Raw genomic sequence first — 9,767 nt, 5'->3', positions numbered from 1 at the left:
ATACTTGTAATGAAAAGTTAAAAGTATACCCTATAAATACACAAAAGTGTGCCAAATAACAAAAACACATAAAAAGTATCTCTTCACAAACTGCTTATGAAATATAAAAGGAAACTGTAGTAAATATATAGTAGAGACACTGAATAACATCTTCAGCAAGTGATCAGACTGGACATACCATCTAAGAGACAAATGGGCATCATGCTGTATGTGGTCTTTCTACCTGAAATATTACCCGAGTCCAGTCACAAGCAAGGAGTTGACAGACACAGAATTAGGCATATTCTGCTAAAACAAAGGTGACTATCTGCTGTGGAAGTACACTCCTGCAATCCTAGCCCTCGGGGATGCTGGATGAAGAGAATGGCAAGTTTGAGCTTATCCTGGATAACTTAGCAGCTTAGTGATGAGATTGGCTAAAAGAAAAATAAATAAAAATAAAATTAAAAGGCAGAGATATAATTCAGTACAATACCAAGTTCCAAAAAAAAGGACTATATACTTAAGCATATCAGTGTCATAAGAGATTTGAGAATCATTTTCAAGTTAAGATTAAAACTGGGATATATAAGCAGCATGCTGAAGTACTGAATCAATATTAAATTTATTTACATTAAGACTTATTGTAAGGGCCTGGGAGATGGCTCAGTAGAATAAGTGCTTGCCTGGCAAGCACAAGGGCCTGAGTTCAATCCCCGGTTCCGCAAAAAAAAAAAAAAAAGACATATTGTATTTGTGCACAAAAAAATTACCCTTCTAGGCCATAAACACTAACACATGAGTACAATGAGGAAAATTATACTGAGAATAAAAAAGAATGAGGGAAAACAATTTAAAAAAACTTAGGGGTCAAATGTTAAATTACACAAACACTATGCATTTGAACATAGCATTGCTTAGTGTTTTATTGCATATTCCCTGTAAATTTGAACCTATTTCCAGACAACTCATTTTTAAAAATACAAATATACAGAAATTATAGTATCGAAGTTTTAATATTTTAATATTTTAGGATAACTCCTCTATGTACTCCAAATTCTAAACTACACACAAATTCATGTGTCACTCTGGCAAAATTAATTTTGATGTGTGCAGCCTCTTGTTTTTAGGGTCTTCAGATCAGTTCATTACTGTATATTTGAGAAGTTATAAAGGTAGGCAAATGTTATGGCTTGTGTCTAGATGCCACCCCCCATCCCCAGAGCCTCATGTATTCATGGAGCTGGCTTCTACAGTTTGTGATTAATTTATGACCCAGTGCTGGGATTATGAGTGTGAGTGCTGCTGGGATTAGAGTAAATAGCCTAAATGCAATATAAGGAAAGGAGAGAGACTTGCTCTCTCCTGCCCCAGCCACTGCTTCTCCCTTTTTACTCTTGCTGTTTTCTGCCTCCATATGCCACTCTGCCTTGGAGCCAGTGGATTATGGACTACAACCTCCACAAACTGTGAGCTAAATAAACCTTTCCTTCCTCAATTTTGGGTGTTAGGTATTTTGTGCCAGCAAAAAAAGTAACCAAGACAGAAAGAATGTATCTTTGGCATTACATACAGCCTCTGGCACCAAGTGATGGATTCAAGAGCGAGATTCTAGGTTCTTATGTATAGTGAGCAACAAACCCCAAGTGTACAGCCAACAGTAAAAGAAAAGCAGCTGCATTTATTGAAGCTGTTGGGATGATGTGCTCAGGGCAGGTCCATGCTAACAAAAATGTGCCACAAAAAGACCAGTGGTGTCAGGATGAAGAGGAAATAAAAAGTGCACAGATCAATTAACCAATCATAAAAAGGAAATTACTGTATGATTATACCTTTATGACATCAAAAATAATCCAGTTCACAGACATAGAAAATAGAACAGTGTTTACCAGGAGCTGGGGGAAGAGAAAAAAGGATTTTAAGCATGGAGTTTGATTTTCAAGATAAAAAGATTCTAGACATGTTTCACCACCATGTAAATGTATTTAATACCATTAACCTGTACACTGAACAATAGTTTAAGAGGTAAATTTTATATTAGTTTTTTAATGTCAATTTTTAAAAAAATGAACAGGTCACTCTTTATTTAACATTCCTCAATAGCTTTCTGTCACCTTTAGAGAAAGTATGCCAGCTGTCCTATGATCTGGTCATCATCTGCTTTTCAATCCAATTACTTCCCATTGTTCTGGGTATATTTCACATAAGTAACTCTCAATTCACCATTTTTTTTCTCATGCTTTCTTGTATTTGCAAAACTGTTTTTGGTGCAATATTCTTAATTCTCATCTACCTTCAAGATCAGTCAAAGCATATCTCGTTTTCATATTTTTAAGATCCTGGGTTAAGATTCAAACCTCTCAACCCTCTTATCTCATCCTATCCACATTTCAACCTAGTATTCTGCAATACAATTATATGCATCACTGTCTCCTACAACGGGCATGGTCTTAGGGCACAAAAAAAAACCCATAAATTTGTTTACACACCCATCTGGAGCCTAAGCACGGTGGACTATATGTGGTAGCAGGTCAACTAAGAGCATGCTGAATAAATGACTTAAGGGGATCTTAATAGAAATAAGGAATCTTTTATGTTCCTTTTTCAAACATTCTAATGTGGTAGTCAATACCATAAAACATGCTTTAATCAAATACTTGGTGTTACTTAGTGGTGATTCTTGTAATTATTGACAAAAGAAATTCTGCCTCTTTTTAAAAGCAGGACACAGAATTCCTACTTGGAATAACGTCTGATGAGAATGAAAATTGGGTTGATATTCTTTCTTTTCATCAAGGTTTGGAACATGACTCAAGTTGGATCAATTTTTCTCTTTATTTATAGGATTTTAATTCTCAGAAAAAAGACAAAAGAATTCAAAATAACTGTAAATCAGTTCTTTCATGGTATCCTGAAAATAGGTTATCTACTCACTACTCTTCTGTATTTGTTATCACACAAAATTATTTATCTATTCTAAAACTCAGTACCTTGAAAGAATAAGCACTTCTTTGGCTCATAAACTTCAGTTCAATAATTTAGGCTGGGCTTTGGTTGGATGTTTCTGTTTTGGACAAACTGCCCCATATATCTAGTAGAAATCTGGCTGATAAAGTGACAGGTGGAGAGTAGGTCATGTGACTCAGCCTCCAGTAGGCTTTTTCGATACAGGGTCTTGCTATGCAATTCAGACTCATAGTGATCCTCATTTTAGCCTCGCTAGTGCTGGGGTTACAGGCATGTGCCACCATGTCTGGTTGCAGGGCCAGGACAGCATGCAGTACTGGAGATCAAAGTTGGGATCTTGTGGAAGGCACTTATGCCACTCAGCTATCTTCCCAGCCCCTATGTTCTCCTGTTGATGACAGAACTGAAAGGGCATCACGCACTTTTCAAGCTTTTCCTTGGATTATGTCTTAATTTTTTGTTGCTCAGACAAAATATCCAACTTTCAAATGAAATGTGGAAAGGTTTATTTAGCTTATAGTTTGCTGACGTTTCAGTCCATAACCAGCTGGCTTAAAGGCAGAATGGCACATGACAGAGGGACGACAGTTCATCGGTACACAAAAGAGGAAAAGCAATGGGCAGGATCTCTTTCTGCCAATTTTATTTTAACCAGACCACTGGGATTAGGGTGGTGCCAATTCAACCACTGGACTAATCTAGCAATCACCTACCCTAAATCCCAACATTACACTTTAGATCCAGCTACTTCCGATAAGCCTGCCCACTCCCCATGACTGCATGAGGCCTTGGAGGGAAGTCTAGACACAAACCATACCAGGTTCCATTACCATCCCACTGCTTAACCAAGACTTGTAAGTGAACCTATAACCAAGGTTTGAGGCCCAAAGGCACAGAATGATACAAATTCAGAACCCCAGTCCTTAAAGCCAGCGACTGTTCTGCTCTTCTTCCATCCTAATTTTTCATCCTTGCTTTTAATTCTGTAAGATCTCCCAGAAACCAGAAATATTTCTTTTTAAGTTAATTAAAAATGGATTTTGATGGCTGCCAGAAAAATAAAATTAATTTCTCAAAACAGAAATAAGAAAGCACTGTATTTTCTTATGTGTCTATTCAATATTTTAGGCCTCAGTAGGATAAGCGTTTCCCTGGCAAGTGCAAGGGTCTGAGTTCAATCCCTGGTTCCACAAAAAAAAAAAAAAAAAAAAAAAAAAGAGAGAGATTATTCAGTATCTTTTTTTCACTTGTATTTCAAATTGATTTTTGTATACTTCAAGTTTATATAATCAGCAACTCAATTAGTAAATTTAATGACTACTTGATGTAGTGAACTAGCAGTGATTACACCTTTTCTCTATCATTTTTAAAAATATAAAATTACACTCCTTACATATTTGTTTAGCTGCTGTCTTCATCCACTAAATGCAAGCTTTGTGAAAGCAAGGTCATTAGTATGTTCACTATATATAGTCTCAACATCTAGAACAGTGTGTAGAGCACCTCAGCAAACATCCATTCACTGACTTAAACTCAAGTGGACAAATACTACATGCAGTTTTGTTTTTATTTTTTGGCCCTGGGAATCAAACTAAGGCACATTCTACCACTGAGCTATGTCCTCAGCCCTGTTGTTTGAGACAGGGTCCTGCTAAATTCTCCAAGGTGACCTCTATTATTCTTCTGCCTCAACCTTTGGAAAAGTTGGGACAATAGACATGTACCCACATATCCAGCCAACATGCAGCCTTTAAACCAGTAGTTTTAAGCATATTTACCAATTATTACAATTTTATTTTCATTTTCTCAGTTGTAAACCAAAATTTTATTCTTGTCACTCTGCAGTATAATATGCACAAGTGTCATTGCAGTAATAATTATGAATGTTGTAGACTCTAAACCCCACTAAGATCAGGGACATATACTGAGAATGAAGAGAGCACAAAATGGGTAAGTTTGAGATGATTCAGAAGGCAACAAAATAAAATGTAAACTCTAGAGTTGAGAATATCTGCTTTATACAGAGGTTGTTTTTTTCAATGACAGCCCCACAAAAAAACTGGGAGGGAAAACAAGGTATATCTACATAGACTACCAAAGTGGCTGCAAATCCTTCTGTTAGCATAGCTCTCAGCAATGTACTTTTGTAGCTCCATTAAAGAACAGAGTTTGTGTTCATTTTTGCATCTAAGTTTGACCATGAAAGTTCTTCTGGCCAATGAGACATCCAAACTAAACGTGTGAAAATGCTTATGTACTAGCGCTGTTTTGTTGTTTCATTTTTAGTTTCCTGGAGTACTATGGATTGAACCCTTCCCACTAAGTCACATCCCCTCTCTTTTATTTTTTAGTCGGAGACAAGGTTTAAGTCATTAATTAGCACAAGGTGGGCTCAAATTTGTGATCTTTGTGCCTCAGCATTTCAGACTACTGGGATTGTAAGTTTGTGCCATGATGACCTACTCCATATTGCTAATTTTTTTTAAGGCTTTTCATTTTCCCCAAAAGCCCTAGACCTCTATGGAAGCAGGTCTGTGACAGCCTACTGGAAGATGGGACTCTACATGGAACAAGTTGTCCAGCTAAGCCTTACCACTCCCAACCACACACAGCTTCGATCAAAGGCAATCAGTTAAATGATGACCAGTCCTGGAAGTGACACCATCAGAGTTTCCAGCTGAAGCCAAGACAGCTCCAATGGACCATGAAGAGAACCCAACAGAATCTTGGATAATGTCAACTGCTTTAAGCCACTAAGTTTTAACATGATTTGTTACATAATAAAAGCTATTACTGTTTGAACTAGTAACTGTGGATAACAAGAGTATTACAAGTATCAAAACATTGAGGCAGTGAGAAATGCTTAAATTCAAGTTAGGAAAAAAATCTAGAAAACTATAGTAATATACTAGAAAGTGCTTTATAAGGTGACTTCTAGTATGTGATAAAATAAAATCAAATAGTTTGTTACCTATGTGTAAAAGAATAACAAAAATAAATGCTATTTGATATGGCCAAATATACCTTAGATATGCCGGTATGAATTTCAGCTGAGACTTAGAAGAGTCAATTTTCCAAGCAGAAAATGGAACACTTACTAAGATGTAAAGATGTGAGAAGAGCCAGTATGCTGAAGAGCTATAAAGCTATGTCTGGAGCCCATTTCTTTGGAGGGAAGAATTAAGACTAAGATGAAAATTTTAATTTGGTCTTCAGAGTTTGAAGGTCAGTGTTTCTTTAAAATAGTGCATCTGTTAGGTTGGCCAGGTAGCACAGTGAATTAAAGTTCCTGCTTAGGCACGCGAAGGGATCACAGGGACCGGATCCCTGGAATGCAGTGTGGTGCTGGCCTCACCCCCAGGGCATGCTGAGACAGTGATTGAGAGTGGGCATGGTGGTGCACCTGATATCTCAGCACTTGGAAGGTGCAAAATGGGAAGGCTCACTATGAGTCCAATCTGTATAGTGAGACCTTGCAGACCTTGTACTAAATACATTAAAAAAAAAAAAATACTGCATCTGTGTACTACAGAATCTTGTTAAATGTGTAAATTCCTAGGCTAAAAGCACCCAAAACTTAAGAAGCTTGGAATGGGAACCAAGGAATCTGCATTTTCACAGTCATACAACCACCCCACCATACTATGCTAATGTTCGTAATTCACACACTACTATTTGATAACTATTTTCATGTATTGCTACGGCTCTCCAAAGGGTATACACTTCAGGGAACATAGGAGATGATCCACTGAGATGCTAATAGATGATAGTATTCATTCCTTACTGAACTAAGCCCAATTAGCAAACACATGGATTGACACTGATGACGTCGCTTGCCTTGTATGCAAGGCAAGTTGAGAAGACCTGCCAGTGAAGTACTCGCTTGCTCCCTTAAGCAGCACACGATAGGTGCATGCCCAGCGTTTCACACACAGAACAGTGATACAAGGTGGAAAAGAAAGGTGGAAGGATGAGAGACGGAGAGACAGAAGTAGGGAATTAGGAAAGCAGGAAAAGACAAGCCCCATAAAAAGACAGTGGTAATAATACACATGGGAACAAAATGGCAGAATCGATCTTTCTGCTAAAAATAATTTAACTCTACTACAAGATTCAAAGTTATAAAAATCAGATCATCAGAAGCCTGTGAACAGCTACTTTCAGAAAAAAAAACTGTACAGGAGCCATGAGCCTTTTGAAAATGGTTACTGAAAATAGTTTTATGCTTTTGTGGTTGTGTTACCTATCAAAATTTTATCTTCACATTTGAACAATTTGGAATTTCCTGATTTCAAATTTCCAAAACCTCAATACAAGTTTTTGTTAGTGTTCCATGAAGTCAAACATTTGATCTCACTAGCATAAAAGCTTTTATTCATTTTACTTCCTTGCTTCATCATTTCTAGGTTTTTGCTGATCCCTTACAATTGATAGCTATTAGTGAGATTTTTCCAGGAATTATGTCTTTACTTGAAGAACTCTTTTTTTTTTGGGGGGGGGGTTGTTTTTTTTTTTTTTGGCAGAACAAGGGATTACCAGGCAAACACTTATTCTACTGAGCCATCTCCCCAGCCCCACTTAAAGAATTCTTAACTTTTTTTTTTTTTTTTTCTTTTTTGGTGGTATCAGAGATCGAACTCAGAACCTAGTGCTTCCCAGGCAAAGCAGTTATTCCACTGAGCTACCAAGCACTTATTCCATTGAACCATCTCCCCAGTCCCCAGAATACTTAACCCTTCATACTATAAATCCCATCACTCTGCCCCAGAAAACATCTGTTTTGACTTATTGTTTACTTATTTCTGGGGGCATTTTCCTCAGGGGAGGGTATTTGGGGGCTATCTTCTTCATATCTTAGAATATCTTCAAAACAAATGATTTTACCTGGGGAAACAGGTTATTTACAGTGTTACTCTGAAATCTAGAGATACAATTTCTTTTCCTTTGTAAATTCCTGCCTTTACTCTGGAATTCAATGATTTAAGTATATCCTCCTGCATATCTAATGGAAATTTCAAACCAAACATATCAAAACTAACCCTCACATCTGCTACCATTCCCAAATCTGATCTTTATACAATCTTTTCCATCCTGCTAGGCAGAAGAGTTATTCAACCGAAATACTTAGCAAGTACTGTTCACCACATACACAGAGTCAGTGAGGTTTGAACCCAGGACATTTTCACTGAGCTATAAATCTCCAGACTTTTTGAGCCACTAAGTTGCTCCATCTACGCTAAACGTTTCAATCCTGCCTCAACCTCCCAGAATGCTGAGATTATAGCTATGTGCTTCACACAAACCTTAGTGTCATGACTCTCTTATATGCCACACCTAATTCATGTATTTCCAAAATACAACCAGTTGTCAGCTCTTCCAGTGATAACAAACTGGCCCAAGCTCATCACAGTTCATCTCAATTATTATGATCTACGAAGACTTGGTCTCCTGGCTTTGGCCTTGGCTACCTACTCTTTAACAGCCATCAGTTGACTCTTTAAAACTAAAATCCCTTGACAACCATTACTGTGCTTAAAAACCTTGTGGCTTCCCTTATCTGCATAAATAAAATCAAGGCCATACACAATTTTTTTGCCCTGCTGTTTCTCTGCCCTATTTTATTAATCTTGTTCCCTAGTCCAGTTGCTTTCTTACTAGTCCTTAAAATAGCAGGTATGATTGTCTCAACTTTTTAAACCATCTCCTAACTAGAGTGATTTCTCTCCACATTTTGAAAGACAAGCTCTCACTTCAAATTACTGAACAAACGACACTTTATCGGAGATGTCTCTGATCACCCAGATGGAGTATTAAATCCTAAACCAGGTATGATGGTATATACCTGTAAAGCTGCATTTGGGAAAATAAGACAAGGGGACTGAAAATCTGAACCAGCATGGCTACCCCAGCCTGGACTACACAGTGCGATCTCAACTCTAAAATCAATCCATCTTAAAAAACAGTAAATTCTGACCTCTACCTTATCTCAACATAGCCTGACATCTATTTTGCTTTTTATTCCTGTATCACCTATTCCCACTCACAACTCACTTGTTTCTAATTTCTTCATCCTCAAGGTGAGAAAGTTTGGCCCATTTTTTAAATCACTGAAACACTGGCATTAGGACAATACTAAAACAATACTTAAATATTTGCCAAGGTATCTCTTTAATACTGCCTGGACCTACATAGTAAGAATCTTTTCAAAGTAGTGAAAATCTCCTCTGTGTTTAGTAATTGCACCCCATGTTTTTCTCATCTTTCGTTCACATTCAATACCCTAGACTTGACCTCTACAGACTTTTCACCTCACATCATGTGTCTGCATATCGCTTACACATACCTAATTTGATCAACTGTGGCCATCTTTTTTTTTTTTTTTTTCAGTACCGGGAATTGAACTTGGGACCCTGCACTTGCCAGGCAAGCATTTATTCTACTGAGCTATCTATCTTCCCGGCCCCCATCCTGTTTTTCTTCTACCACATTTTAGTATGTTTTTACTTTCTGAAGTTTTATGAATTTCATTCACGTGCTTTTTCAAAATTAAAATTATGGTCCATCTCAATCAGCAATGGTTTTCCATCATTCACTTCTGAGTGTCCTCTCACTGTAGGTGCTACTTTTCTTTAGGTTTCCTTCAACTCCTTTGTCTACTCATCCTCCCTCTGGCACAGGCCCACTGATGAGCAATAAAAGACAGTTATCTCTATTTTGGTGGGCTGATGACACATTATTAAGTAAGGGCTAGCTCCCTTCACACAAAAGGGGGAAAAGGTCCTTTGTTTCTTGTAAGAATTTGTCCTCATTGAGCCTAGTGG

The sequence above is a fragment of the Octodon degus genome, unplaced genomic scaffold (assembly GCF_000260255.1).
Source record: "Octodon degus isolate 3935 unplaced genomic scaffold, OctDeg1.0 scaffold00009, whole genome shotgun sequence".
Taxonomy (NCBI): Eukaryota; Metazoa; Chordata; class Mammalia; order Rodentia; family Octodontidae; genus Octodon; species Octodon degus.
Note: the sequence above shows the minus strand (reverse complement) of the source record.